Source organism: Delphinapterus leucas, chromosome 4 (assembly GCF_059928025.1).
Source record: "Delphinapterus leucas isolate spDelLeu-1000000601 "Yukka" chromosome 4, BTC_Dleu_Yukka2, whole genome shotgun sequence".
Taxonomy (NCBI): Eukaryota; Metazoa; Chordata; class Mammalia; order Artiodactyla; family Monodontidae; genus Delphinapterus; species Delphinapterus leucas.
This window is the reverse complement of record NC_143132.1, coordinates 124,371,340-124,387,225: the sequence shown is the minus strand read 5'-3', so window position 1 is coordinate 124,387,225 and position 15,886 is coordinate 124,371,340.

The following is a 15,886-nucleotide window of genomic DNA, read 5'->3' as shown; positions in this document are numbered from 1 at the left end:
CTCAAAAGAAAAACAATCTAGAGAAGATGTCAGAAAATAAATGTCTGAGCCTGAAAGCAAAAGCAAAGTTAAAGGAAGGAGGGAAGACCTTCCACCCAATGCTAGTTGCACAGAAGCAAAAAGCCCAACATAACAGTCAAGTCACGTGTTAAAAATGCAGATGTATGCCTTTTTGCAAGGAGTGCATCTGAGGGGAAAACACCCTAGTTACATATCTCACAACTGCAGAAGATTTAGTGGAACAATGAAAGGAAAAAACAGAAAGAGGTAACCAGCTCAAAAAGAAAAGGACTATCTGTATTTGTTTTCTATTGCTATTGTAACAAATTACCACAACTTAATTGCTTGAAATAACATAAATTTATTTTCTTACTTTTGTATGTTAAGAAGTCCAACACAAGTCTCACTGGCATAAAAATCAAGGTGTCAGAAGTCTTGTGTTTCTTTCTGGATGTTCTCCGGGAAAATCCATTTCTTTGCCCTTCCAAACTTCTAGCTCCTTCTTCAAGCTTCAAATCCATCTGTAGTGAGTTGAGTCTTTCTCACCTCGCATTGCTCTCACCTTCTCTTCTGCTTCCCTCTTCCACTTTTAAGTACCCTTGTCATTGCACTGGGCCCACTTAGAAAATTTAGGATAATTTCTCCATTACAAGTTCAGATGATTGGCAATTTTAATAATATCTGCAACCTTAATTTCCCTTTGCCATATATTATAACATATTAACAAGTTCCAGGGATTAGGATGTGGACATCTTTGGTGGACTTAGTTCAATTCAGACTATTCTAACAAAACACCATAGACTGGGTGGCTTAAACAACATATATTAACTTCTCATAGTTCTGGTGGCTGAAAATCTGAGATCAGGGTGTTAGCACATCCAGGCCCTTGGTGAGGGCTCTCTTCCTGGTTTACAGACAGCTGTCTTCTTGCTATATCCTCACATGGCAGAAAGAGATCATCTGTGTCTCTGCTTACAAAGGCATTAATCGTATCACGAGAGTTCTACCATCATGACCTAATTACCTTTCAAAGGCCCCACCACCAAATACCATCACATTGGCCATTGGAGGTTTGACACATGAATTTGGGGGTGACACAGGCATTCAGTCCATAGCGCCTACCACACCATCTCTATGAAATACCATTGGAACAAAAATGAGCAGTGCTGAATCTATGCGCCTGAGGCAATGGCAACCAGGGAGTTTGACTTTTAAGGGACATCAGGTGCTAAACAGCTCTGTTAGACATGTTATAAGATACCTGTAATTAAAACAATGTAACGAGTGATGCTAGGACACCTCGATTTTGTATGGGAAACAAGATAGAATTAGATTCATTATTTACTATGTACCGTGATAAATATCTCAATTCTAGATGTAAAATACAAATCATACACGTATGAATGAAAAACATAAATAACGGGGAAATATTTCTAGCTGTGACTCAAAATGCATACAAACTAAAGAAAACGGAAAAGGAAAAGAGAAACTTTTGTGGACTACCTTCATGAAAGCGGAAGTCGAGATTTCCTAATAGATTGGTCATCTCCTCCCCCAAAAAAGGCTGTGATTTTCAAGGATAACTAGAGAAGTAAAGGTTAAATCCAATTGGCTGATAGAAAAAAAGAAAGGAAAGAAAAGAAAAGAACCCAGGGAACCTTAGAAAATAAGTTCTATCCCTCTGGTCTGGAGGCAGGAGATAGATAGGCCCCAGTCTGAACAGCCGGAATTTGTCCCCTATGGACAGATGCTCCAAAATAGCAGGAGAGAGGAGAAGCTGAGCTCTGCCCAGATAAGAGATAAAAGACCAAATATCCCTCATTCTTGAAGTCAAGGAGACCTCCTGGACTACACATGCACAGAAAGGCTCCTCAGAGGTCAAAAGCGAGGGGGCGTTACCTATAGTAAGTGATGCCAACCTTCCCGTAGGCCTCTTTGCTAGAATCCATCTTGGCTAAGAGATGCACACACACACATGGGAGCACCCTGAGATATACCAAATACGGACTCAGAACCAGGCAAAGCAAGATAACCGGCCAAAAGAAACCCAGAAGAAATGCCCAGTAAAAGTGATTCAAACTACCACGAGGGCATGACTCTCTGAGCCAGCCCATGTGTCTATCCACATGTACCCTTTTTCCTCCTAATAAACACTTTACTTGCTTCACTACTTTCCATCTCTATGTGGAAATTCATTTCTACACAGCTGATGGGCCAGGGCCTTGTCACTGGCCACTGGTGGCTAGGATTCAGCGCTCTCACTGCTATGGCCTGACTTCAATCTCTGGCCAGGAATCAGATATCCTGCTTAAAGCCCCTGCAGGCTGAGGCCACCCAAGGTCAGTCTCATTTCCATGAGGGTCATCAGGCAGAATCACAGCCCTTATCCTCCTTCTTTCTCCTTCTCCCACCCCAGAAAATCTAACATCTCTTGGACTTTGACATTTTTCAATTGGTTGGAGGTAGCCCGCTAAATTACTAAAAGCGGGAGTTCTTCATTTATTTGTTATTTGAGTTACAAATATCACACACTTAAAGTGCCTTTGGTAAAATTTCTAATTTTAAGTTTAATGGATCAGTCTTTTCCTTTACATCAAATATTTTGTATATTGTTCAGCAAGTCTTCCCTTCCCTTAGGTCAGGAGGACATGCTTCTACGTTTTCTTCTAAAAATTTGTGTTACTTTTCACATTTTGCTTTTGATTCCACTTGATAAAAGAAGACAGAATAACCTAAAAAACACTGGCAAAATCTCAAAAAAAATACCTAGTTCACGAACAGGATGATCCAAATAGCCGAAAAACATACAAAATTGTGTTCAACCTCATTAGTAATCACAGAAGTGCAAACTAAAATGACAATGAAACACCTCTAGAGACACACTGATTGGATAAAAATTCTGAAGTTTAACGGTTCCAAGTATTGATGAGGATGGGAAACATGAGAAATTTTGACACTGATGGTGGGAGTGTTTTAAGTCTGATGCACATGCACCAAAATGTAACTGGTTCCACCCATTTGGGGAAATGGGCATTAGTTGATATGTTGAAGATACACATGTCCCAACTCCACTGGAAGGACTACATCCTAGAGAAACTTCACATATGAACCAGAATATATACCATAGTTCATGGCATCACTTTTCACAATAGTATAAACTAGAAATAGCCCAAATGTCCATCCAAAACAGAGTGCTATATATTTTGTGATGTATTTATATAATAGGATACAAAATACAACAACAAAAGCAAAACAAAAGAGCAAAAATTAGCTGTATTACATGCAGGGCCCCCCAAATGGTGGTGGGGTTGTCAAGGGACCACTGGGACCTCTGTGAAAAAAACTGGAAAGTACCTTTAGAATTAAAATTATTAAAGTGAAAATTATGAAGAAAAGAGAAAAAAGATGCCACAGCATTCAAAAAACGATGAGTTTTAGTCAAACAGATTATGTGGTTGTGAATTAATCTTTAACAAACTCATTTTTAGGGCACATGTCCTGTCTGTAATTATATAATCGCAATTCCCTTTTGGTATTAACATTCTATGGTTTAGAAACAGGAGAAACAGCTGAAATCCAAGCATTAACACCAAGTAAACAGAGAAATTAACGTTCTCTTAGTTGCTCATGATGAATCCTAAAAATATCTAGCCCTCATTCGAGCCTGCTCTATACTGCGTACCTTTGGAGGAGGATGGATTTAATCTCTGAACAAAAAAATCTGTTGCAGCCAGAACACTTTTTTTTTAAATGTAAAGAACGAGGGAAATAACTTTTAAGACTTTGAGTTCTTTCAGAGTCATATTTGTGAGTAAATTGAGCAATTTCAGCTCACTGTTTTTTTTAAAAAAAGACTAGATAATGCAAAAATTATGCATAGCACGAATAATAAAAGATGTGACTGGAGAGATTAAAAGTTAAACCTGCAGAAATCACAGGATGACAGCAAATTCTAGACGGTTGCAAAATCCCCAGAGTCCTTGAGGAGTTTTGAAAGGGCAGGTTGCGTGTCACCAAACAGATTTTCATCCCTGTAAACTTATAAAGGAAGAAAGAAATGTTTCTGAAAACACACAGCTTCAAGGAACAGTTGTTTTGAACTCAGTGTGTGGGCTTGGCCTAGTCCATGACCCAGTCATCCAAGGAAGCCCACGCCCAAGAAATCAGAATAGTTCTAACAAGACTTTTCCCCTCTGCCCTCAATGCTATTCATTTGTTCTGCACGTGTATCAACCCTGAAATTAGGTCTTGCATTTTCTTAACTTTTTAGTAGAGGTCATAAGAAAAAGTGGGATTGAGTAATACAAGCAAGACTTTGGGGGACCCATGTGAGACCAATGCTCCTGATGGATGGGAGGCCCTGGATTTGGGGGAGACTCTGCTTCTAGAAACACTTAACTCTTGTCTTTATGGAGAATAATAATGTTGTGGTATGAAACAGTTGTAAGGCATACAGTCTTTATAGCAAGGCAGACGGGTTTTGAATCTTGGATCTGCCACTTTATTGGTTGTATGCTCCTTAAGTGAAGTTTTCTTGTGCTTTTTTTTTTTTTTTTTTTAGTGGTACGCGGGCCTCTCACTGTTGTGGCCTCTCCCGTTGCAGAGCACAGGCTCTGGACGCGCAGGCTCAGTGGCCATGGCTCACGGGCCATGAATTCTTTTGCTCTTTACTGCTAACACCTCATGTACCCCCTCATTCAGCTAATGACATTGCTTAGAAATTCACAGAAATGAAACAATCAATATGTTCTCCATCCTCCTATCAATAAGCACATGTACATATGCATCCTATCTTCTCTTCAATTAAAAGGAACTGCCTGTGTCATTATTTAAGATAAACTTCACCAATTTTTTAATAGGTCCTATCTCCTCCTGCTTCCGGAAGAATTCAACTCTCAATAATTATCTCTCCTCTCTCCTTAAAATAATTTTTTCTTTAATTAATCAGAATCATTGTCACCAGTTTCAAACATGTGTAGTAGCTTTCTTCTAAAATTAAAATAAAATAAAATAAAAAATTACCCATGGTCACACATCTCCTTACAGCTACTACCATATTTTTTCTGTTCCCTTTAACAACAAAAACTCCTTTGATGTTTACTGCACTTTTTCTCATGCCCCACATTTAATTCATAATAAAATTCTATCAGGTCTAATTAAAATATATATCATGACTCCAACCACTTCTCACTTCCCAACTTCTACTGTCACCACCTTAGGACCAGCCACCATCACCTCTCTCTCCACAATCATAATAGCCTCATGGCCACTCTCCTTGCTTCTACCCTGGCCCTTAGAGCCTCTTTCCACACAGTTATTCATTTAAAAATTTAATTAGATCATATGACTTCCCTGTCATCAACCATCCAAAGGCTTCCCCTCACACTTGGAATAATATCCAAAATCCTGATAAAGCCCCAAATAATATTGCTCCTGGCTTCATCTCTGAAATCATCTATCATTCACTGCTCCAATAGCATTGGTTTATTAATTTTTCTGGTACACACAGCCCTCCATCTCAGCATCTTTGCACTGCTTTCTGACTCTAAAACAGATCACCCCATTTAGGAGATAGGATAGTCTCTCACCTCAAAGAGGTCTTTGCTCAAACATCAGGGAGGACTTCCCCTCCCATGGAACAAAAATATCATCCCCTTCCTTTCTCTAATTCAGGGGTCGGGTTGGTAAATATTTTCTGTAAAGAGCAATGTAGTAAGTATTTTAGGTATCACAAGCCACATATAGTCTCTGTTGCTTTTTTTTTGTTTATTTTTACAATATAAAATTTTAAAATATAGAAACCATTCTTAGCTTGCAGGCTGTACAAAGTCAGGCCACGGGCCACTTTTGACCCATTGGCTATAATTTGGCCACCCCTGCTTAGGTCCAGTCCATTCCCTGGCTCTACTTTTCATCACATCACTTATCATATAAGAGCAGGGACTTCTTAAGTTCAGTGTTATATTTCTAGCACCTAGAGCAGTGCTTGGCAAATAGTAGGTAGAAGAGGAAAGGCTGTGATATTAAATTCCAGGCTTTGCTGGATTTCACTCCTACCTATCTAAGCAGCCTCATTTATTGACTCACTCCCCCTTGCTCCTTCACTGTCTATCCACATTTGCCTTCCCTTCAGTCTCCTGTTTCAGGGACATTTTCACAGGCAGTTTTCTCTGCCCAGAATCTTTAACTCTTTATACTCTTTAAGTTTTGTGTTTAAATGTCATTTCCTCAACATGGTATTTGCTTCCTTAACCTAAAATATCTTTCCTTCCATCACCTGTACTTGAAATATACTATTATTTTTCCTCCACAACCTTATGAAAATTGTGACTCTACTGTTATTTACATGATCATGTGTTTATTGTACATACCTCTCCCTTACTAAACTGAAATCTTCATGAAGGCAGGGATTACATTATTTTTGTTGTTTTTCTCATCTTTGTATTCTTAACTTCTAAAATCGTGCTTAGCATCTAATAAGCACTCAATATTACCCTAATGAAATCTGTGCCTCCTTATAGTTCATCACAGAGTGGTGTCATATTCAAAAGCAATGTTACAAGTAACTAATACTGTAAAGTAATTGAAATCTTTACTGAAGTCTTTGGAAGAGGCACCATATGGGCAATTCATTTTCATGAATACATCTGTCTCTTGAGTTCTCATGGCAATCACTCCAAATATCATTTCTCTTTGTATTTATCTATATATGCCTGCCTGTCTACCTACCTATCTATCTATCTATCATCTATCTATCTATCTCCTCCATGTTGTGACTTAGCTCCTCAATGAATGGATAAATTTAGTCTCTTTAGAGTCATTTAAAATACTGCAATATTCCAATTATCATAAATAATCCCCCCAAAACCTTCAGATACTGCAATATTCCAATTATCATAAATAATCCCCCCAAAACCTTCAGATACTGCAATATTCCAATTATCATAAATAATCCCCCCAAAACCTTCAGATAAAAACTATCCTTATAAATCACCAGGCAGTCAGGTGTTTAAATACTTACAAGTATTTGTCCTTTTCAAAAATGGATAAATGGATGATTGATAGAACAGAGTTCTGCGTGTGAATGAGGGTATTGTAGTGGACAAGCATGGATTTCAAATCAGTCTGTCTTGGCCCAAATTCCTTCTACAGCATTTATTAACCAGTAAACATTGAAAGGTTAATTATCCTCTCTCAAACTCATTGTTCTGGTCTGTAAAATGGCAGTAAACATACCATGTGTGGAGAATTGTGAGAGTTACATAAAACGATATGAAATAACTAGCAGATTAGACAGAGCACATAGTGCCAGCTCAACAAATATACTATGCCTCTTCTTTACAAAGGCAAGTAACCCCATATAAGTTTGTGCTTTTAGCTTTTAGTGCTGGGTGCTATTTCAAGGTTTAGAATTCTTCGCATCAAACAACTCATATTTGCTTAAGAATGCAGTATCAAGGAAACTGCATTTTCTCTCTCTTGAAGGGCAGGTGAGAATCCTCAGCTATTTTCCACCACTGATTATAAGCCACTTAGCATCTCTTTATCAAACAGAAAAAAAATAACAACATACATTTTATAAACTTCCTGGGGAAAGTGATTTTTCACTTAGTTGTGATGTATTCTTACCCATCACCTGGATTGGGAGATACTTTCTGTGATTTGATGAAAGAGGCAGTGCTATTCTCTTCCTCATTCTTACATTTATTCTTTAGCATCTGGAAAAAGAAGACAACAAAATACCCAAGTTGTGTTTTTCTTGGCAGTTGACAACAGCTGGATTCTGAGAGATGATGAGTACCTTGAGCAGCCTCAACACCACGATTCACAGATTCCTTTGAACCTGAATTGAGTACTGACATTTCTATTTATTCTATATCTGAGATGACAATTGCAGCTAATATTTTCTCTGTGTGAAAAACATCCTTAAGGAAACAAATTTTGCAAGCTTAACAGTGAGTTGTGGCACAGCAACAGTAAAGACCCATCTTATTCTTAAAATTTCAGCAACAATAGATGAAAGATATGTCATAAAGTATATATTATAATATTTGTTACAGTGATAGAAGGTGAACCACATGTTATTGTAAAAGTAAATCCAATTTACTGCCTGCTGCCTTCAATTTTGATTTGACAAATGCTCATTCTCGGGCTGAATTTCGACTCTCTTCATTTATCTTTTGGAGCATATACAGTAATGTCTCCTTAAGGCAAATAAAAGAATCCTTCCATTTAATTTACTAAAAATGTTCATGTATGTTGGAGTTTACTAAATGCAAATATAGGAAAATCATTTTCTGTTGTTAAAGATTTCTTTAACAGTGTGAGATTGATCCTGACTTTATTGTTTAAGGTTGAAACTACTGATCACATCTGTGTTTGTGTGACAAGAAGCAAGCCTACCAAAGTTATTCTTATTTTCCACACATATACAACATATAATTGTGATCCATATCAGATTTATTTAAATAACAGCATCAAGTCAAAGTATTTAATTATTCACCTTAATTAGTTTAATTGAATATGAAAGCAAAAGTTTTCTGTAGGCTTTTGTTATTTTACATTTTGTATTTAAAATCAAGAGAAATCTCTTAAAACATCAAAAAATGTTGTTCTGTTTATTCATTCACTCCTAGACAATTACTGTAGAAAAATACAAAACATTATGTGAAAGCATATCTCAGAAACTAAATCTCAAAATTTTAAAATAATCACAGAGACTTCCAGCTAAACTCGTCATATGAAACACATTTGTTTCTTGCCACTCTCTCTAAAAATTCCAACAAAAGACAGCAAATGAATAAAAGGGATATATTCTCTAATACACAGAGAAAAGAGAGGGAAAGAAAGGAGGTGAAATATACCAACCACAGTTTAGGAGGATGAAAAGTGTATGGATGAGTGCTACCTGACTTTCAGGGTAGAAAAGCTGAAATCTAGATGCCAAGTGAAGAGAAAGCTAAAACTTAATTCAATGCACAGCAAAATACTCAAGAAGAGATTAGGAATTGATGGCAACAGGTGTCTCTGGTAGACTTACCAGGTAAAATAGAAAGCTCAGTTAAACCTGAAAATTATAACTTTTGGAAGCATAAATATGTCCCAAACAATGCACGGGCCCTACTTATTCAAAAATATATATTTACTGTTTTTCTGAAATTCAAATGTAACTAAGAATCCTTTAATTTTATATATCTTTCCACCTACTCTGAGAGTGGGTGAGAAGTGTTGCTGTATATGGATTAGTTGAAAGTAGGTATAAGAAGCAGTGTCATCTCTAGATTTCCTCCCACCACCCCACCCATCCATGGAGGACAAGATACCTCCTGAAGCCTGGTAGACATTGGCTTTGCTCTCTGCAGAAAATGAGACAGAGAAACTGGGTTTAGGGGCGAGTACTCTGTACAGCAGATCAGGGTGAGTCATCATTCTGAAAACACTGGTATTAAGTAAAAGTCTAGATAAGGAAGAGTGAGACTCTCTAGCATCCTTTCCCCACTCAGGTTATAGATTCTAGAAGACAGAATTACCTAGTCCCACATGCATCAAGCCAGAAATTAGAGAACCCTTTTAAGAATAGGCCTAAGAGAAAAAAATCCATAGATACCCATGTCTGAAGGTCACCAAGCAAAATGGTCCAGCTCTCTCCCTGTGACCACTCCACAGTAAAACTGAGATGCTGACAAGTTCAAACCTGCTCACAGGCATTCATAACAGGTTTTCAGTATCTGCTTTTAAAATAAAGACTGCCAAATGATCATCTATTCTTCCAAAAAAAGTACTATTCTAGACACTAAGATGCCTCAGTAAACAAAAGATCAAGAAATATTTGACAAAATTTTCTAATATGGGAGGAAGAAACCAAAAGAAAAAAGATAACAAAGAATAAACAATAAGAAAAACTATAGTTAATAACTCAGAGAAGGAAAAAGATTTTGTCCCTAACCTAAAAACAGTTTATTTTTAAAAAGAAACATTTAGATGGTAACAAAAAGCCTTTGGAAATTAAAATAATAATAACAATATTACAGACAAAAATTATTAGAAAGATGACAATAAAGTTGAGAAAATATCACATATAAAAGAATTAAAAATCAGACAGAAAATAAGAACTGATTAAAAAATTAGAGACAACAGTTTATACAACCAACAAAAGTTACTGAAAGGGAAAAAAGGAAGAAAAATGGAGCTAAGGAAATTACTTAAAAATTACACAAGAAATAAAATTCCACAACTAAGGAATATGAGTTTTCACACTGAAAGGTGTGCAAAATGTCCAGCATGATAGATACACAAAATCTCACATTTGTGAGATTGCAAAACAATAGAGATAAAAGGAATATCCTAAAAGCTTCCAAAGTGAGGGAAAAAGGTTCAAGTCCTCAAATGAAGGACCAGAATGAGAACGACATTGTACTTCTCAAAAGCAGTACAAGGTGCTATAAGAGCAATGAGTAATGCCTTAAAAAAAAACTCAGGAAAATTTATTTGCAACTGAGAATTCTAACAAATTTACCAATCAAATGTGAAAGTAAAAAGAGCATGTTTTCAGATTTGCAAGATCTGGAAAACTTATCTCCAAAGCATCTATTCTCAGCAATAAATGTAAGAGAATTTATCTCTTCCACGGAAGAAGACGATAGGTAATGTATGTAGTGAAAAAAACAGAATTATAAACTGCTATGTTTGCATCAGAAGAGGTAAAGAATTGAAAGTGGTTTCCTCAGGAGCTTAGGATATGAGTGTGTTATGTTTCATGTAAAGGATTGTGTTTTTTGTTTTGGGCTTTTGAGTATTCTGCCTTTTTAAACTAGGTACAGACAATACTTTGGTAAACATAAAAGTTAAACAAAATAAAAATTCCACAGAGTACTACACAATCCAATTACCCCTCTTAATAAAATAAGGAACACAAGTAAATGTTATATAAATTGGAGCCATAGAATTCCAATCAACTTTTGGAATTGATTTGTGCAGTTTGGATAAAACATTTGTTTAACTGTGACTTTAATTACTTGAACAAAATAATGCTAACAAAGCAGTTAGAAAAGCACAAAGTTCTGCACAGCAAAGGAAACTATAAACAAGACAAAAAGACAACCCTCAGAATGGGAGAAAATATTTGCAAACGAATCCACAAAGGATTAATCTTCAAAATATATAAACGGCTCATGAAGCTCAATATTAAAAAAACAAACAACCCAATCAAAAAATGGGCAGAATACCTAAATAGACATTTCTCCAAAGAAGACATACAGATGACCAAGAAGCACATGAAAAGCTGGTCAACATCACTAAGTATTAGAGAAATGCAAATCAAAACTACAATGAAGTATCACCTCACACTAGTTAGAATGGGCATCATTAGAAAATCTTTAAACAATAAATGCTGGAGAGGATGTGGAGAAAAGGGAACCCTCTTGCACTGTTTGTGGGAATGTAAATTGATACAGCCACTGTGGAGAACATTATGGAGGTTCCTTAAAAAACTAAACATAGAATTACCATATGACCCAGGAATATCACTACTGGGCATATACCCAGAGAAAACCATAATTCAAAAAGATACATGCACCCCAATGTTCACTGAAGCACTGTTTACAATAGCTAGGTCATGGAAGCACCTAAATGCCCATTGACAGATGAATGGATATAGAAGATATGGTACATACATACAATGGAATATTACTCAGCCATAAAAAGGAATCAAGTTGGGTCATTTGTAGAGACATGGATGGACCTAGAGACTGTCATATAGAGTGAAGTAAGTCAGTAAGAGAAAAACAAATATCATATATTAACGCATATATGTGGATTCTAGAGAAAAGGTACAGATGAACTGGTTTGTAAGGCAGAAATAGAGACACAGATGTAGAGAACAAATGTATGGACACCAAGGGGGGAAAGTTGTGGTGGGATGAATTGGGAGATTGGGATTGACATATACACACTATGCATAAAATAGATAACTAATAAGAACTTGTCGTATAGCACAGGGAACTCCACTTCACTGTACAGTAGCAACTAACACAACATTGTAAAACAACTATACCCCAATTTAAAAAAAAAAAGAAAATGGTGGGGAAAAAAAAGCACAAAGATTTGTATACTCTCTAAAACAAAAAGTCAATAAAACATATTTCCTGAAGGTATACAATTTACCACACTTCTGAAAGCTACTCCCAAGTCATTTAGTCACATGAGTACCATAAGATGACACATGCTACGTAATGCTTTTCATAGATCTAGGTTCTTTGGCTCCAAACATTATACAAACCTGGTGAAAATAATTTTGTCAGTTAATCACAAGCTTAATGATTAAAATATAGGTGACTTTTAGTGCAATGATGAAAAGGTAATTAATAGTAGGTCCTACTAAGGAAATCAAGCAGAAAATTGCTGAGTCTATTTTTAAAAGAAGAGCAAGACAGACGTGACAGCAGGGGCTAAGACAGTTTTATGCTGCCTTAGTTACCCCAAAGTAGTAATTATTTGAAGACACACCAATCTAGAGTGGATCCTGACTGACATGAACCTCAGATGGCTTCTATCTCTTCAAATACTGTCACTTGAATTATCTATAGAATGAGAGACCATGCTTAGAATGAGAAAGTTTATTTATACCAAATATTCCTGGTATATGTGTCAAAAATTGTAGTACCCAATAAAATAGCTCCTTGGCTTGCTTCTTTGGTAAAGCTTTGGCCAGATTACTTATCCCTCTCTATTTGATCTATACATTTTATTTACCCTGTGGATAATATGGTAACAGTGAGTATGTCCCTCTAAAATGCTGGGGAAACTGCCAAAAAGCTGTTATTCCTATCCTGCTTCTTACTACACAAGAGAACTAGGAAGATAACTTATGGTAGAAACAGGACTTAGGCTGCAGTGTGTCTATGTGCAAACCAGAAAATATAAAGATATAGGGTTTTCTAATGTCAGGCAGGAGTCAAACAAGAGGGAAACTAGGGAGGTTGGTAGTGGGGAGAAGTGGACAACAGACCCAAGGATGAGAAGAAGGAGTCTGCTTTTTAGCACATGGTGTTAATTATTTATTGATATTTTTAAATAATAAATTATGACTGTCATGCAAACATTCAGTGTCTCTATCAGAAAATTATTGTAGCCCTGGAAATGTTTTCTAGGTTGTTTTATTCAGTCACTTAAAAATATTCATTGTTTAAAAAAAAATTCATTGAGAAGTATTTATTCAAACATGCTTAAGCTCTCACTGTATACCAGGTATTTTTATAAGTACAAAAACATTTTATAAGTACAAAACTGTGTACTAAGAGACAATAGTCTCTACTTCAGTGAAGCTTACATTCTATCGGGGGAACTAGGAGGCTGACAGTAAATCAAAAAAGTAAGGAAATATATATTATGTAAGATGAAGATAAATACAAAAAACTAGGAAAAACAATAGAATATTTCAATAATCCATCAAAATATGCTGATGGCTTGGCCCAGGGTAGAGGTGGTGGTTGGAAGGCAGTAGTAGGGTAGTTGTATGATTGCAAAAAATTTTAAGAAAAGCCATTTTCTAAATTAGACTGTTGTTCATTGCCCGTATTCAAAGAAAGGATTTTGTATGAGTTCATGTTGGCCCCTGACAGTTAGTTTTTAGGATTAGTTGTTGCTGATGTTAAAAATTTAGCTTGTTAGTCATTTTTTCCTTAAATTTCATACGTTGCCAAGAACAAATCTATAATATAATCACAGAATTTGCTTAAGCCTTTTACAAATGGATTTATTGGCCTGTCTCTACTGATAGTTCCTAACCTCCTGTAAAGCACTGTCTCCAAAACTTGTCTATTTATAACAGTCACTTGGCTTGCTTATTAATACTGCAGAGTTCTGAGCTTCACTGCAGATGCAATGAATCAGAATCTCTGTATATGAGACAAAACGGTTTTAATAAACAGCCCAGGTAATTTACACATAACCTGAAAGCCGGACACTCATTTGCTAATGTCGTAAGGTATGATGAACAAATTCTTATTCATTCAGTTTATACTCTGATATACTTAGAAATCGAGTACAAGGACAATCAGATTCTGTCTTTCCAGCCTTACCACCCTCTATACATTTATGTATAACCAGAGGATTACCATAAAGATCATGAAGGATAAACTGCAGAGACCCTCATTTTCATTTGCCTCTTCCAGGGCTTTGTACCTCAATTTGTGATGATCCCAAACACTGCATAAGCCTATAATCTCACCAAACATAAGGGGTCCCTGTTTACTCATTCTTTTAGAGAAGAGTTTCTTGCAAACTAGAAACCAAAGGTGAGGCTCAGAGCCAAGATTCCAAGCCAAGTTCTCTTAATATTGTACCTGGTATAAATTACACATTTGCAACTGTTTTAAACCAACTGTCACTTCTTGACTTAAAGTTTTACTTACTAGCCTTTTATTAACACTTTTAGAAAAAAAATAAAATTTTGGTATTTAAAATTTTAAATACCAATATTTTAAATACCAATACCAATCATCTGAATGAACATCTATATTTAATGTTCTTCACTTTTACTGGTGATTTACTACTACTATACAACTACTACAATTACTACTACTGCTGTATACACACACACACAAATTCACAAAAAATTTATATTTCAGATTATCAAGAGGTCATTTAGTATAATATAATTGTGTTATAAAAATATGAAAGAATAAGTTTGTCTGTTTAGAAAATGATGCCTTGATAAGTTTTAAATACTCAGTTTGTCTAATTGCTAAAATACTTAATATAGTCTTTCCATATATGTTTTCAGATAGCTGGTGGTTTATCTTGTACAATTGAAATATTATAAAATTACTTTCAAAATAAATGAAGTCCTATAGTGACTTCCATTTTGTAAGTTCATCATAGCTTTAAAATCAGTTATTCATTCAATTTTTGTTGTTATCTTGAGAAACACACACAATCAGGAAGGACACACACACACACACACACACACACAATTGCTGGCAGATTATTGAGAATGCAATTTTTCTGGCATAGAAGATATGTTTATGGAAAACTAAGAGGAACTCAAGGTTGGGAAGAGGTGTTTCTGGAACACTTGTGAACAGCACAGTGAGTAAATGCAGGCTTGGCATTCAATAAATGTTTGATGATGAATGAATTCATATCTATATTCTTGCCTGAAAACTAAAGTGACTTCTTCACCATGTGCTTGAATAAAAAGATGTTTAATTACAAACTTGATCACAACTATTGCTTCAATAGTTTTTAGACTCTAAAATACAATAAACAGATCAATTTATTGGGAGATCACTATTCATGATCCAGCATGATTGGTTCAGGATTGAGAACTAATAGCTTCTTCCAGCGTAGAAATTCAGATTCAAAAATAGTTTTTTTACAGGCATTCGACTGACACTCAGTTTCAGTTCCTATAGAAACACATTAGAGAAAACGGGTGTCTTTTTTAAGAATTGTTTTCCCTGACATGTGTTGCAGTGTGATATTTACACTGCTGTCTCTGCTCATTATGGATTGCATTGATTATACAGCAGGAGTGTCAACATAACTGAGTGGTTTATTCCTCCATGGGACCACAGCACAAATGAAGTAGTCTAGCTTACCTCAGTGTGTCCTTATTGCTTAAGAAAATTTTTCATAAATAAAATCCTATCAACCCTTCCTGTTTCAGATTTAACCACACCCTTCAAAAAAAAAAACAAAGTTCACTGCAGGGACTTTTATTAATTAATTGTAGAAATTGAAAATTAATGGATTGATGTATTGCTGTCAAATAATGAACTAGCAGAAGGTTTGTACAAAATAAGGCAATCCAATGTTCTATTAGTGCATTCAGGCTCTAGATAGCCTGTGTAATACTTAAAGACTTTCTTAAATAAGTCAGAATGGC